The 13,367-nt window shown below is 34.3% G+C and overlaps 1 protein-coding gene across 5 annotated transcripts in view; it reads left to right on the top strand.

Annotated features, from left to right (window-relative positions):
- The first annotated feature begins 1,197 nt into the window (after positions 1–1,197).
- LOC121996478 overlaps positions 1,198–13,367 on the top strand; it is a 28,295-nt gene continuing 16,125 nt past the window's right edge. For 3 of the 5 annotated variants that reach the window (XR_006116089.1, XM_042550466.1, XM_042550467.1), the window contains exon 1: positions 1,198–1,582. The gene's annotated coding sequence lies outside the window, so the exon portion shown is untranslated. Of the gene's footprint in view, positions 1,583–2,993; positions 6,122–13,367 lie in introns of those variants that run through there. The other 2 variants (XR_006116091.1, XR_006116090.1) reach the window with 2 other exon arrangements.

Raw genomic sequence — 13,367 nt, 5'->3', positions numbered from 1 at the left:
TCTATTATTATTTTATCATACATGGATATACTATCATATATATTGCCTAGGTGTTATGAGCAGGTCTATTACTGATCTCTACTGTTATTGATCATTATACCATATGTGTTAGGCAAGTACTGGTATGAGGGTTTATCATGTCATATATGATTATGTTCTTATTTCCCTATTAAGACTGTATATCTTTGATCGCCTTACATATTTTTCTATGCACTACCATATTCTTATTACCTGTTGAGTGATCTACACTCACCATCCCTTGTATTGATTTTTCTTTTGCCAAGGAGAAGGTGAAGGATTTATGGAGTTTCTTGGAGGATCTTGGCTGCTAGTCCCACGTCACATCTAAGATCAGTTTTCCATGCTATTTTATATTGCGTTATTGGTACTTTGTATTTGGTTTTGATATTGTGTTATGTGGTTTTATTTATGGTTTTGAGCCTTGTGGCCACATTTATTCGTTTTGAGTTTATATTGTGGTGTAAGTTATGTCGGCAAGCCAGCAGTGTATTATCTTGTATGATTTGTGTTTATACTAGCTGTGTAGGTTGTGTATTATTTTTATCATCTGCTATATTTTTAATACAATCATGTGGGCTGTTTATTATATAAATGTATGTTTATATTCTTTTTGTTCCAATTGTGTGAGTTATGTATATAACTGCGTGATTGTGTATGTTCCAGCCGTATGGGCTGTTGATTATTACTTATGTGACCTAGTGGCCTTGTATGCATGAATCATTTATCACTGCTACAGGGGGAGGTGTTGTCCAATTTTCGTTGGACAATCTTTCCCATGGGACATGACATTTATAATACCATATATAGGTTATTGATAATTATCAAATATTGTATAGGATTTTGGCCTTATTTCAGTATTTTTAATCCACTCGTATGGTCTTAAATGCATTTATTATGTGTTATATGAGTGAATTAATTATTTTAAGCCTTAATGAATTTATGCTATAATTGTTGATAAATATTAGGATGTGAAAATGAATTTTTCATGGAATTATTTGGAGCTGTTTCTGATTTGATTGATCTGGGCTATTTATTTCAATCTGGGATGATTTGAGCCGTCCATTCTAATCCAGCTATCCTAACTATTCATGAGAATATGGTTAATCTAGACCATCAGACTAGATTTGATCTCATTCCTTCATCTAGATCTTAGTTATTTCCAATCGTCAGATGAGATGTGAGAAACTATAGTGAGTAGAGAACATTGTGGACGAAGCACAGTGCAGTTGTCGCGATTTTTGGCCAGGAACGAAGAGCATGGAGAAGAAGACGATGATCGGTGATTTGAGCTGAGACCTTTTTCCCATCTCTGGCGATCTTTTTTGTCATTAGAGTTCCAACCACAACTAGCCAGAGTGAAGGGCTTTTCCTTCCATCTCCGGAGATTCCCGTAACCATGACCATCCGCCAGATCCAATCGTTGCCACCAGTAATCCTTGACTCCAGTCCTGATTTAGCATCGATTCCAATCCTGCAACATTGTCAATTCCAACCAACCTCCTACACATGGATCCACGACGATTCTGCTCTTTTCGTCAAATCTGAGACAACATGAGCTTGGGTAAACCGTAGTTCACTTTGTAAGCGTGATTGATGATCTTGTTTACTCATTTGATGGAGAATAGAGTTTTTGGTTGTGATTAGTGTAGAGGATGATTGTTGCTGGTTACCATTTGATTGGATTATGCTTCTATTAATTAGTTTTCAATTGATTTGTTTCTATATTGCTTAGTGTGATAAACAGTAGTCAGACTAGGGAATGAGACTTGTTAGAATTTGCATTAGTTAGATTACATTCAAAGTTTAGGATACTTGGTGCCCTATACGATGAATGTTGGCTAACTTTTGTACCTTGCCTTATTCAGTAATTATAGGATCGAAAACAATTTTATATATATCTATAATGGTATGATATTTGTACCTTGCCTTATTCAGTAATTATAGGATCGAAAACAATTTTATATATATCTATAATGGTATGATATTATCCACTTTGGACCTAAGCCCTTATGATTTTGATCTTGTGTTCTACCTGTTTTCAATGTGAGATTATGCTTGTAACCTTGCAACCCAACAATTCACTCCTCAAACAAAAGACCCCAGAGTCCCCCTCAGGCATTGAGTCACTCTTGACGCCTACCTACTTACCCAACAATTCACTCCTCAAACAAAAGACCCCAGAGTCCCCCTCAGGCATTGAGTCACTCTTGACCTGCTCAAGGGCCTACCTACTTTGTTCAAGGTTTCACCCACATAATTCGATAGAGTCCCCCTCAGGCATTGAGTCACTCTTGACCTGCTCAAGGGCCTACCCTACTTTGTTCAAGGTTTCACCCACATAATTCGATAATTCAATCTTTGATTGATATACCAATTGTAGGATCGAAATTTTTTTTAGATATCTCCATAATGGTATGATATTGTCCACTTTGGGCCTAAGCCCTCATGATTTTGCTCTTGGGCTCTACCCAAAAGGTCTCATGCCAATGGAGATATCTTTTTCTTATAAATTCATGATCTTTTCCATTTGTTTACAATGTGGGACTATGTTTACAACCTTGCAACTCCAACAGTAACTACATCTTTCAAAGCCCTATAAAACATGAAAAAAACCTAATATGAAATTAACTACATCATTGGAGTCTTTCGAGACAACCCGAGTTCTTCCCTTTACTATGTTAGTTTAGAGGTGAATCTAGGGACAAATTTGAGACCATGTTGTAATGACACAATACACGCTCTATCAAATTTGATACCTTTGCCAGAGACTTCAATGGTGTTTGTTAATTTTTAGATTGTCATTTACAATTTGTTGCTTCTTTGCATTGTGCTTTTTGATCGTGTTTGTGTAGTGTACAATGCATGACCAAGATTTTTGGTGGAAAATTAATTAAGTTTGATCGAGAGATCAATCAGAGATTCCACACCTTAGAGAGGGCTCAGAGAGATTTACCTTCCACTTCCATCCGCAGATCTTCAGATTCTGTGAGCAATATGGAACTCAGCAATAATAGAACACTCAGAGAGCTAGTCGCACCAGATGTGTCATATCAACCTCTATTCATCCAGTACCTTAAGTTGGAGGTGGATTTTGAGCTAAGATCTGGGATCAGTTATTTGCTTCCAAAGTTTCATGGATTTGCTGGAGAAGATCCAAATATACACTTGTAGGAATTACATGTGATATGCTCAACAATGAAGCCTCAAGGCATATCAGAGGAGGATATCAAGCTCAGAGTATTTCCTTTTTCGTTAGCGGACGTGGCGAAAGATTAGCTTTATTATCTCCCTCCTGGGACCATCACTTGTTGGAACAATATGAGGAGAGCTTTCTTGGATAAGTTCTTCCCTGCTTCCATAACATCATCGATTAGAAAGAGCATCTATGGTGTAAAACAGATGATTGGAGAAACTCTACATGAGTACTAGAAATGATTCCAAAGGTCATGCTCTAGTTGCCCTTAGAACCAACTCGGCGATCACCTACTGATATAATACTTCTATGAGGGATTGATTCTCATAGATAGAAGTATGATTAATGCAGCTAGTGGAGGGACTCAAGTTAACAGGACTCCTACTGAAGCCAGAGAGCTGATAGAGACCATGGCTGCAAATTATCAAGAGTTTGGGACCAGACCTATGGTGGAAAGAGGTATTCATGAGGCTTACATACCTTATCCTGAGCAGAATCGAATGGAGAGTAAGTTAGAGGAGATAACATCTCATATTGAGTTAGCAGCCTGACAGATAACTTTAAGTCAACAACCTCATCATTCTGCCACGCAGTTAGTACAAGCAATGATATCTTATGGGATATGTGCTAGCACATTACATCTGATAGATACATGTCCCACTCTTCATCCAGATGAGAGTCATATTTTTGCTATGCAGGAAATGACAGCAACCAATGTGTTCCCTAATCGACCTCAATACTAGGTATGACCCCATGTCTTCTAGTTACAATCTTGGGTGGAGAGATCATTCAAATTTGAGAAATGGGAATCCTCAGCAGCCATTTCAGCAGACCTATCAGACTCCCTCAACTTATCAGAGACCTCTTGATTTCTGCAACAATGCTATGCCAAATAGATCACAACAACCTAGCAGTCTGGATAGGTCCCTATTTCGGGACAACTAGAGTTGTCAATTCAGGAGTTGAAGGAAATCATTCAGCAAATGACATTGCAGTAACAACAAGTGGCACTACAGTAGCAACAATAACAATAGAAGACCGATGTAACTTTACAAAATTTGGAGAGATAGATAAGTCAGATGACATCAACTCTTGGATAGATACAATAACAGGGTTCGAGTCAACTTCCTTGACAGATTATTCCAAATCCAAGGGGGAATGTGAGTGCCATTACACTTATTACACTTAGGAGCGACAAGTCTACTTCTGATCTTATGCCTATAATCTAGTTCTAAATTCTAGTTGTTCTGATTTGTAGATACAACCACATCCTAGTTCTGTCACACATGTACCATTACCATTTCCTCAGAGGTTAGTGCAACCAAAGAAGAGTGTTGATGCAGAAAAGGCTAGGGAATTCCAAAAGCTATTAGAGGTATTTAGTAAAGTGGAAGTAAATATCCCTTTGTTGAAGGTGATTAAACACATTCCCAAGTATGCCAATTTTCTAAAAGATTTGTGTGTGTATAAAAGGAAGCTAAAAGGTAATGAGTTGGTAAGCATGGGGAAGAACATATCTGCACAGTTTCAGCCAATACCGCAGAAGTGCAAAGACCCTAGAGTGTTCACTGTGCCATGTGTTATTGGAGACAGTATCTTTGAGGACACTAGATCTTGGAGCGTCAATTAATGTCATGCCGAATTCCCTGTGGAAGATCACACTACTCAACATCAAGGTGTCAAATGAGTTAGATTGTAAGGATTTGGATGACTGGTTGTCAAAGTTTGCTACTCTCTTTGATGTCCCTGATGATGATGACTCTAGTGCAGACGATAAGAGTGGTGGCTCCTTGACTAGTCATGTTTCTGATAGGATAGTATATGAGTGTAGAGGGGTATGTGTATTGGAAGTAGGTACTGAAAAATTGCCTCCCTTTGCATTGTGACCACCAAAGTTGGAATTGAAAATTTTTCCAAGTCATTTGAAGTATATATACATCCTTGCGCGAGGATGAGCAGCTGCCCATCATCATAGCCTAGAGGCTAGAACCTTCATCCTGATTAGGAGGAGAGATTGCTGGATATTTTGAGACACTATCAGAAGACTATTGGGTGGACTTTAGCAAATATACTTGGTATCAACCTATCTATATGCATGCACAGAATATTATTAGAGGAAGGTTCTGTTAGTGCAATTTGCACTAACGATCTAACTCAAATTTTGATGAAAGACAAATGAGTTAAGTTAGATGTCTTTATGATCTAATGCATTTACTGAGTGTGCAGTGTTGACTAACTTGATGTGCCCACTCAGGATGTTTGATTCTCGATTGGTAAAGTTCGGATGTGTGATTCTGGCAGGAGGTCGGGATATGCTATTCCCGATTGGCAAAGTCCAGATGTGGGATTCTGGCAGGAGGTTAGAATGTTCGATTCCCGATGGGTTGAAGGCCGAATGTGTGATTATGGTGGCAAGGTCCAGATGTGGGATTCTAGAAGGTCGGGATGTTTGATTCCTGATTGGCGAAGTCCGGATGTGTGATTCCAATATTTGGTAAGTAGAGGTAAGTCACTGGACGAGAGTGACTAAGAGAGGACGCGTCCCGGTTGAGGGGACAGTAGGTGTCGGTCCAATTTAAGTCCATTTTAGAAACCTAAATTGAGATCTTGACTAGATCCTGGTCTGGAAGATAGGGTCTAAGTCATAAATTAATTATATTATTATTGTGCTAACTTTGTTTTACAGGTTAGATAATATCGTGTTGGGCTAACCTAACTTGCAGGGCAAAAGAACCAAAAAGGCCTCGAGTGAACAGTAACTCGAGGCGCCTTCAAGCATTGGAAAACGCCTTCTGTACTGTTCATGGAAGGCACCTTTGGTGCCGTGGAAGGCGCCTTCGGTGCTATGGAAGACACCTTCCAATGGATAAAATTCAGACATCGTCGATGATAAGGAGCAGGACTTTTCGGGATAGATTTTTGTTGGTGTAGGGAGCACCAGACGATCGAACCTGAGTTTTAATTATGGCAAATGGTTCAAAGTTAAGTTGTCTTGTTATCTAACAAGTGTGGATGATATTGCAGGAAAGTCCTAAGTGCTCGTAGGCAAAAGTCCTAGTGGATTCTAGGCAGGTGGAAAACTCTAGGGGGGAGATAACCCTAGGTCCTAGGAGGTAGTAACTCTATGTTATGAAAAACCCTAGGGGGAGGTAACCCTAGGTCATCAAAGTCTTGGTGGGTCGAGCACTTTGAGAGAAATCCTAGAGTCGGGGACTCTAGGTGAAAATCCTGGTAGTCGCGGACCAGGTGAAAGTCTGGACGGGTCGTGGAGCGGACATCCAGTATGAAGACCTGAAGTCTCGGGCATTGAGCAAAAGTAGATTCAATTTGGAGGACTGGACTGGCAAAATGTAACTCTCCTGAGAGGAGTAGGTGAGGACGCATTTCCCGAAGAGGGAATAATAGGCATTAGTCCGACCTAGAGTTTCAGCGAAACTTAAAGTCAGGATCGAATAGTCCAAAAATAGTCAAAAGTTATATTGCTTTATTATTTGCTATTTGTCTAACTCTGTTTTGTAGGGAAACTAATATTTTGCCGGTTGAAGGTTCGGCCTTGATTGGTCTACAGAACCGAGGATCGATCGATCGAACCTCCAAGCAAGTAGAGTAGATTTCCAACCAACTGATCGAGTTCGACCGAAGGATCGGTCTATCGAACCTCAGGTTCAGTTGACCAAACCGAGGATAGGGATCAGCGTGATCAGACCTGGTTGATCAGTTCAAAAATTAAACCTCCTAAGCTAAATTCAAACCTAAAAATTAAAATAAAGTCAAATAAACTAAAAACTAAATTAAATAAATATGAAATTAATCTAAATACAAACTATCACCAAGTTTATTATAACTATAAAGTAAATCGACACAAACCCAAAACCTAAATCCAAAAGTTCAATAATTCGGGGGGAGACTCCAAATTAGTTGGTACCTCTAAAATAATGATTTACCCAACTAGGTAATTAGGACTAGGCTAAATAGGGGCAAAAGTTTAACTTGATAAATGGTACTGGAGAAGCTTTATATGATAGTAGGTTAGGGAAGCTTTGTTTATACATGTCTAGGAAGATATAAATTCAACCTAGTGTATTTGGGTAAGTAGAACTAATTGAAGTTACCCCTTACTAATCCTAATTGGTTAGACCAAAGTTTTGTATTAAGTTTAGTGGATAGGACTATTTGGAAAATTTTGAAGGCGTGATTACTTTAATGATGTCTTGGTGACTCACCACAGCTTAGACATTTATCCAAAGAATATCTGTTTGTTGAACCCAAAACTAAACTTGAATCTAATACAAGTTAAACCAAACCCTGAAACTCAACTTAACTCATCTCACAAAATTATAGAATCCCTTTGTCTAAAAAGTTTAGATTGGGTGAAATGAATAAGGAAAATTAAAATATATTATATTATATTATATAAAATAAAATAAATTAAATTAAAATAAATTAAAATTAAAGTAAATTGAATTAAGTTGAAAATCAATTTCAAAATTAAACTTAACTTAAAAATTAAACTTAAAACTTAACTTAAAAATTAAATTTAAAACTTAAAACATAAAAATCAAACATAACTTAAAATTAAAAATTTAAAACTTAAAAATCAAAAGTAAACTTAACTTAAAAACTTAAAACTTAAAAATAAAAATTAAACTTAACTTTAAAATTTAAAACAAAAAATTAAAAAGTAAATTTAACTTAAAATTTTAAAACTTAAAAATAAAAATCAAACTTAACTTAAAAAATTTTAAAATTTAAAATAAAAATCAAATTTAACTAAACATTTTAAACTTAAAAATAAAAATTAAACTTAACTTAAAAATTTAAAAATCAAAAGTAAACTTAACTTAAAAATCAAAATTAAACTTAACTTAAAAATTAAACTTAAAACTTAAAAATTGTAAGCAAACTTAACTCAAACTTTCAAAATTAAAATTAAAATCAAAATAAATCAACTTAACCAAGTATACACTTGGACTAAACCTTTTTCTCCTACCCTTTATAGGAATCTAAATAGATATTGGACACTGGTTACTCCCGGCACATGACCGGGGATCAAACAATGTTCACAAAATTGACCTTCAAAAGACTAGGAGCAGTTGCCTTTGGAAACAATAACAAATTAAAGGTAATTGAGATAGATAACATTGAACTTGAATCTAATTTCATTATTCATAAAGTACTACTTAATAAAAATTTTAAATTCAACTTAGTGTTAGTCAATTATATGATTCAGAATATAAAGTTAGGTTTACATTCACTAAATGTTTACCTAAACATATGAAAGACCTGACAATAAAATTAAAAGGATTTAGGGATAAAAATATTTATACAATTAACCTAACCAGCTCCTCACGTAACATAAAAGGAGAAAATCTGGCTATGGCATAGAAAACTAAAACTGTCTCACACTAACTTTAGAAACCTCACCAAACTAAATGACTTAGTTAGAGAACTACCAAAACTACCTAACTTATACTTAATAATTTGTAATGTTTGTCAACAAGGGAAATAAACCAAATTAACCCACAAACCAACTAATCAAACTCAAACCAATTTAATACTTGAATTATTACACTTAGATTTATTTGACTTACATGGAATTAAATCTATAATGGAAATTTATATTGTCTAGTAATAATTGATGATTACTTAAGATTTACTTGGGTAAAATTATTAAAAAGTAAAGATAAAACATTTGAAATATTTAGTGATTTGTGTAAAAAAATTGAAAATGAAAAAGACTTAAAAATTAAAAGAATTAGGAGTGATAAAGGCGGAAAATTTAAAAACATAGGTTTACTAAATCCTGCTTAGAAAAAGGATACCATCAAGAATTCTCTTGTCCTAATACACCTCAACAAAATGGGATAGTTGAAAGGAAAAATAGAATCATCTAAGAATCCACTAGGACAATGCTTAATGAATACCAACTACCAAAATATTTTTGGACAGAAACTGTTAGTATAGCCTGCTATGTACAAAATTGAACAATAATAAATAAAAATATAATAAAGCACCATTTGAAATCTACTATATTAAATTACCTAATATCAAATATTCTAAAGTGTTTGGATGTTCAGTCTACATATTAAATATTCTTAACATTTAGGAAAATTTATATCAAAAGTTTAAAATGAAACTTTTGTAGGATACTCATTAAATAGTAGAGGGTACATAGTTTATAATAAAAACACCCTAAGCTTTCTTAAATGGATTAATAAAAGAAGTATATATAGGTCAACCACCTGAATTTAAAAACCTAGAACACCCTGATTATGTTTTTAAATTAAAAAAATGCTCTATACGGTCTAAAACAAGTACCTAAAGCTTGGTATGAACGATTATCCACAGATCTGATTCCAAAAGAATTCAAACAAGGTTGAATTGATCCAACCTTATTTGTAAGAACTTTTAAATATGATATTTCTATCACCCAAGTTTATGTCGATGACATAATTTTTGGATCTACAAACTCAGACTTTCTACAGGAATTTAAAAATCTAATGGAACAAGAATTTGAAATGAGCTTAGTAGGTAAGTTAACTTTCTTCTTAGGCTTACAAATTAAACAAACTAATGAAGGTAATTATGTCTATCAAGAAAAATATACAAAGGAATTACTTAGAACATTTAGAATGGATAATCTAAAGAAATAAAAACACCCATAGCAATAAATAAAAATATTAATAGTGATCCTAATAGAACACTAGTAGACCTAAAGTATTATAGAAGTATCATAGGTAGTCTGTTATACCTAATTGTAAGCCGACCTGGCATACTATTTACAGTTAGTACATGTGCAAGATATCAGCCTGTGCTAAGGAATACCATCTAAAAAGTGTTAAATTTTTTTTCAGATATCTAAAAAGTACACAAAATATAGGAATGTGGTACCCTAGGATAACTAATTTTGACCTTTTAGGTTATTCTAACTCAGACTATGCTGGCTATAAATTAGATTAAAAAATTACAAGTGGTGGATGTCAATTACTTGGACCATCACTTGTTAGCTGGTTTAGTAGAAAATAATATTGTGTTACTTTATTTACAATTGAGGCAGAATATATAGCTATGGGTGAGTGTGTAGCACAATTACTATGGATGATGCACACATTATAAGACTTTAATTTAGAATATAAAAATACAAAAAATCTTTATTAACAATATAAGTTCAATAAATTTAACTAAAAATTCAATACATCATTCAGGAACCAAACATATAGAAGTTAAACACCATTTTGTAAGAGATTATCTAGTCAAAGGCGATATTAAACTTAACTATGTTAAGTCAAAATTAAATCTGACTGACATATTTACTAAACCATTATCAGAACTCAAATTTAGCAACTTAAGATGAAAATTAGGAATGTGTACAATAGACTATGACTGTTTATCAAAAAAAAATAAGATTTTCAAATGAGTTACAAATTCTAGAAAAATTCTTTACTTATATTTTCTAAAAATTTCTCATTTTCTTAGTATTTCAAAATTTGTTTTGGCCTTAGTCTAGATCGAACCCTTAGAAAGCATGATCCTATTGATCTAGGTAATGAGCATCTCACAAATACACTAGATCTACCTTGATTGTGTATTTAAAAACTTAAAATGGTGTAAGATGTGTAGGCCTATTACCTAGACTTCAGATGCTTATATTAGTATATCACTATAAGTATGGGCAAAGAATACTAAAATTACAGCAATTAGGCTAAGTAATCCATTTTAGTCAAACACTAACTAGATACATTTATTTAACTTGACTAACTAAGTGAACACTGCTATCTTCTGATAGTTAGTTAGTAACTAATGGTTAGACATTTAAGGAATATTTTAAGATGCATATTATTTTAAAATAATGGCAAGCTCAGGGGGAGGATACTTGAAAACTACTTTCAAAATTTCTTTACAAAATTCTTTTGAAAACATACTAAAACTTACTTTTGAAATATTTTCAAAACTATTTTGTTCAATATGGTTTCAAACTTTTCTTTTAAAATTTACTTTGAAAAATACTACAAATCAAATTAAAGTGTTTTGAAAATACTTCAAAAACCATTTTGCTTGGACAAATTCTTTGAAAACACTTTCCAAAATATTTTAGATAATTTGCAAAACTTTTCAATAATAACCTTGAAAAATTGAAACTTTAAGAAGTACTTTACAACAAATTATCTTTTTAAAGCAAGTGTTTTGAAATCCATCTTAAAAAATAGTTTGTATATTTCTTGCAAAATTTATTTTTACAAATGATTTGTTTTGCAAAATGTTGAAAACCTTTTGAAAAGTCTAAACATTTTTGTCAAACTACTCTTTGAAAATTTTATTAACTATTCCCTCTGATAGACCTGTAGATTTTTATTACTGTGAAAGTTTTATACTTACTAAACTTTTTCATAATTTGCTACATTTATCTGTATTTTTTTGATGAATGCCAAAGGGGGAGGGTAAGAGTTAAGTAAGAAAAATTCAAACTAAATCTTCAAAAATCTTAACCCTAAAATGATAAAGAGAATAAAATAGAAATTGAAATTACTTAATTTGTTGTCTCTTGGATCATGTTATTACTATTTCATTTTTTGCATATTTTTTTCTAACTTTAATCCAGGTTGTCATTGCATCAAAAAGAGAGAGATTATTTGTGCAATTTATACTAATGGTCTAACTCAAGTTTTGATAAATGACAAGTGAGTTAAGTTAGGTGTCATTGTAATCGAATGCATTTACTGAGTGTGCAGTGTTGACTAACTTGATGAGTCTAGTCAAGATGTTTGATTCCCTATTAGTAAAGTCTGGATGTGTGATTCCAAAAGGAGGTCGGGATGTGCAATTCTTGATTGGCAAAGTCTAGATGTAAGATTTTGGCAGGAGGCTGAGATGTTCGATTCCCGATGGGTTAAAAGCCAGATGTACGATTCCGATGGCAAAGTTCATATGTGGGATTCTAGCAGGTCGGGATGTTCGATTCCCAATTGCCGAAGTTTGGATGTGTGATTCCGGCATTTGGTAAGTTGACGTAAGTCACTAGAGGAGAGTGACTAAGTGAGGCATGTCCCGATTGAGGGGACATTAGACGTCGATTCAATTTAGGTCCATTTTATAAACTTAAATTGAGACCTTGACTAGATCATAGTCTAGAAGACAAGGTCTAAGTCATAAATTAATTATATTATTATTATGATAACTTTATTTTGTAGATTATATATTATCGTGTTGGACTAACCTACCTTGTAGGATAAAAGGAGCAAAAATTCCTCGGGTGAACAGTACCCAAGGTGCTTTCAAGCATTGGAAGACACTTTCTGTACTGTTCATTAAAAGAGCCTTCAGTGCTGTGGAAGGCGTCTTCTAATAGATAAAATTTAGACCTCATCGACGATAAGGTGCAAGACTTTTTGGGATAGATTTTTTTCTATGGAAGGTGTCTTCAAGGATATAAAAGGCACCCTCCACACTTTATAGAAGAAGTGCTCGCCCAAGGCTTTGTACACAACTTCTCTACGAGCTTCTAAGCATTCGATTGGCTTTCTGATTGCTGTAGCTTCTTGCTACTGCCCTGCTACGACTTTGCTATGCCCGACTGCCGCTAAGAAGTCACTCAAACACCAAGCTCAAGCCGATTGTCTACAAAAAGTGTTTGGTAACAAAGTTAAATTTTATACTTACTTTTTTGTAAAATGAAAAGTGTAGTGTGTCATACTTGTCCTATTCTTTCTCTTGTACTCGATCCCCTCTTCCAACAATTTCGGAAGAAGTATTTTAGTGGATTATCCATAGATAGATCCGTAGGACCTGAGTCTTAGAGTAGGAGTCACCGAAGTCTCCGAGCTAAGTAAAACCAAACTTGTTCTTTTACTTGCTTTTGTTTTCATGTTTTTTCTGCTGTGTATACTTTGATTTCAAAACCAAAATAAAAGTTTTCCAAGATCATATGATTCACCTCTCCTCCTCTCACATGCGTCTCGTTCTAACAAGTTCTAGACTAGTGAGGCAGTCATAGAAACAACTTAACCCATTGATTCTAGATGTGGTAAAAAAAGATGTCTCTAAACTATTATAGGCTGGTATCATTTATCCTATCTCAAATGGTAAGTGGGTTAGTCTAGTGCAAGTCGTGCCAAAGAACTCTGGTGTGCGGTGGTTGCAAACAAGGAAAATGAGT

The sequence above is a fragment of the Zingiber officinale genome, chromosome 6A (assembly GCF_018446385.1).
Source record: "Zingiber officinale cultivar Zhangliang chromosome 6A, Zo_v1.1, whole genome shotgun sequence".
NCBI classification, from domain to species: domain Eukaryota; kingdom Viridiplantae; phylum Streptophyta; class Magnoliopsida; order Zingiberales; family Zingiberaceae; genus Zingiber; species Zingiber officinale.
Note: the sequence above shows the minus strand (reverse complement) of the source record. Positions and strands in the feature narration are given on the sequence as shown.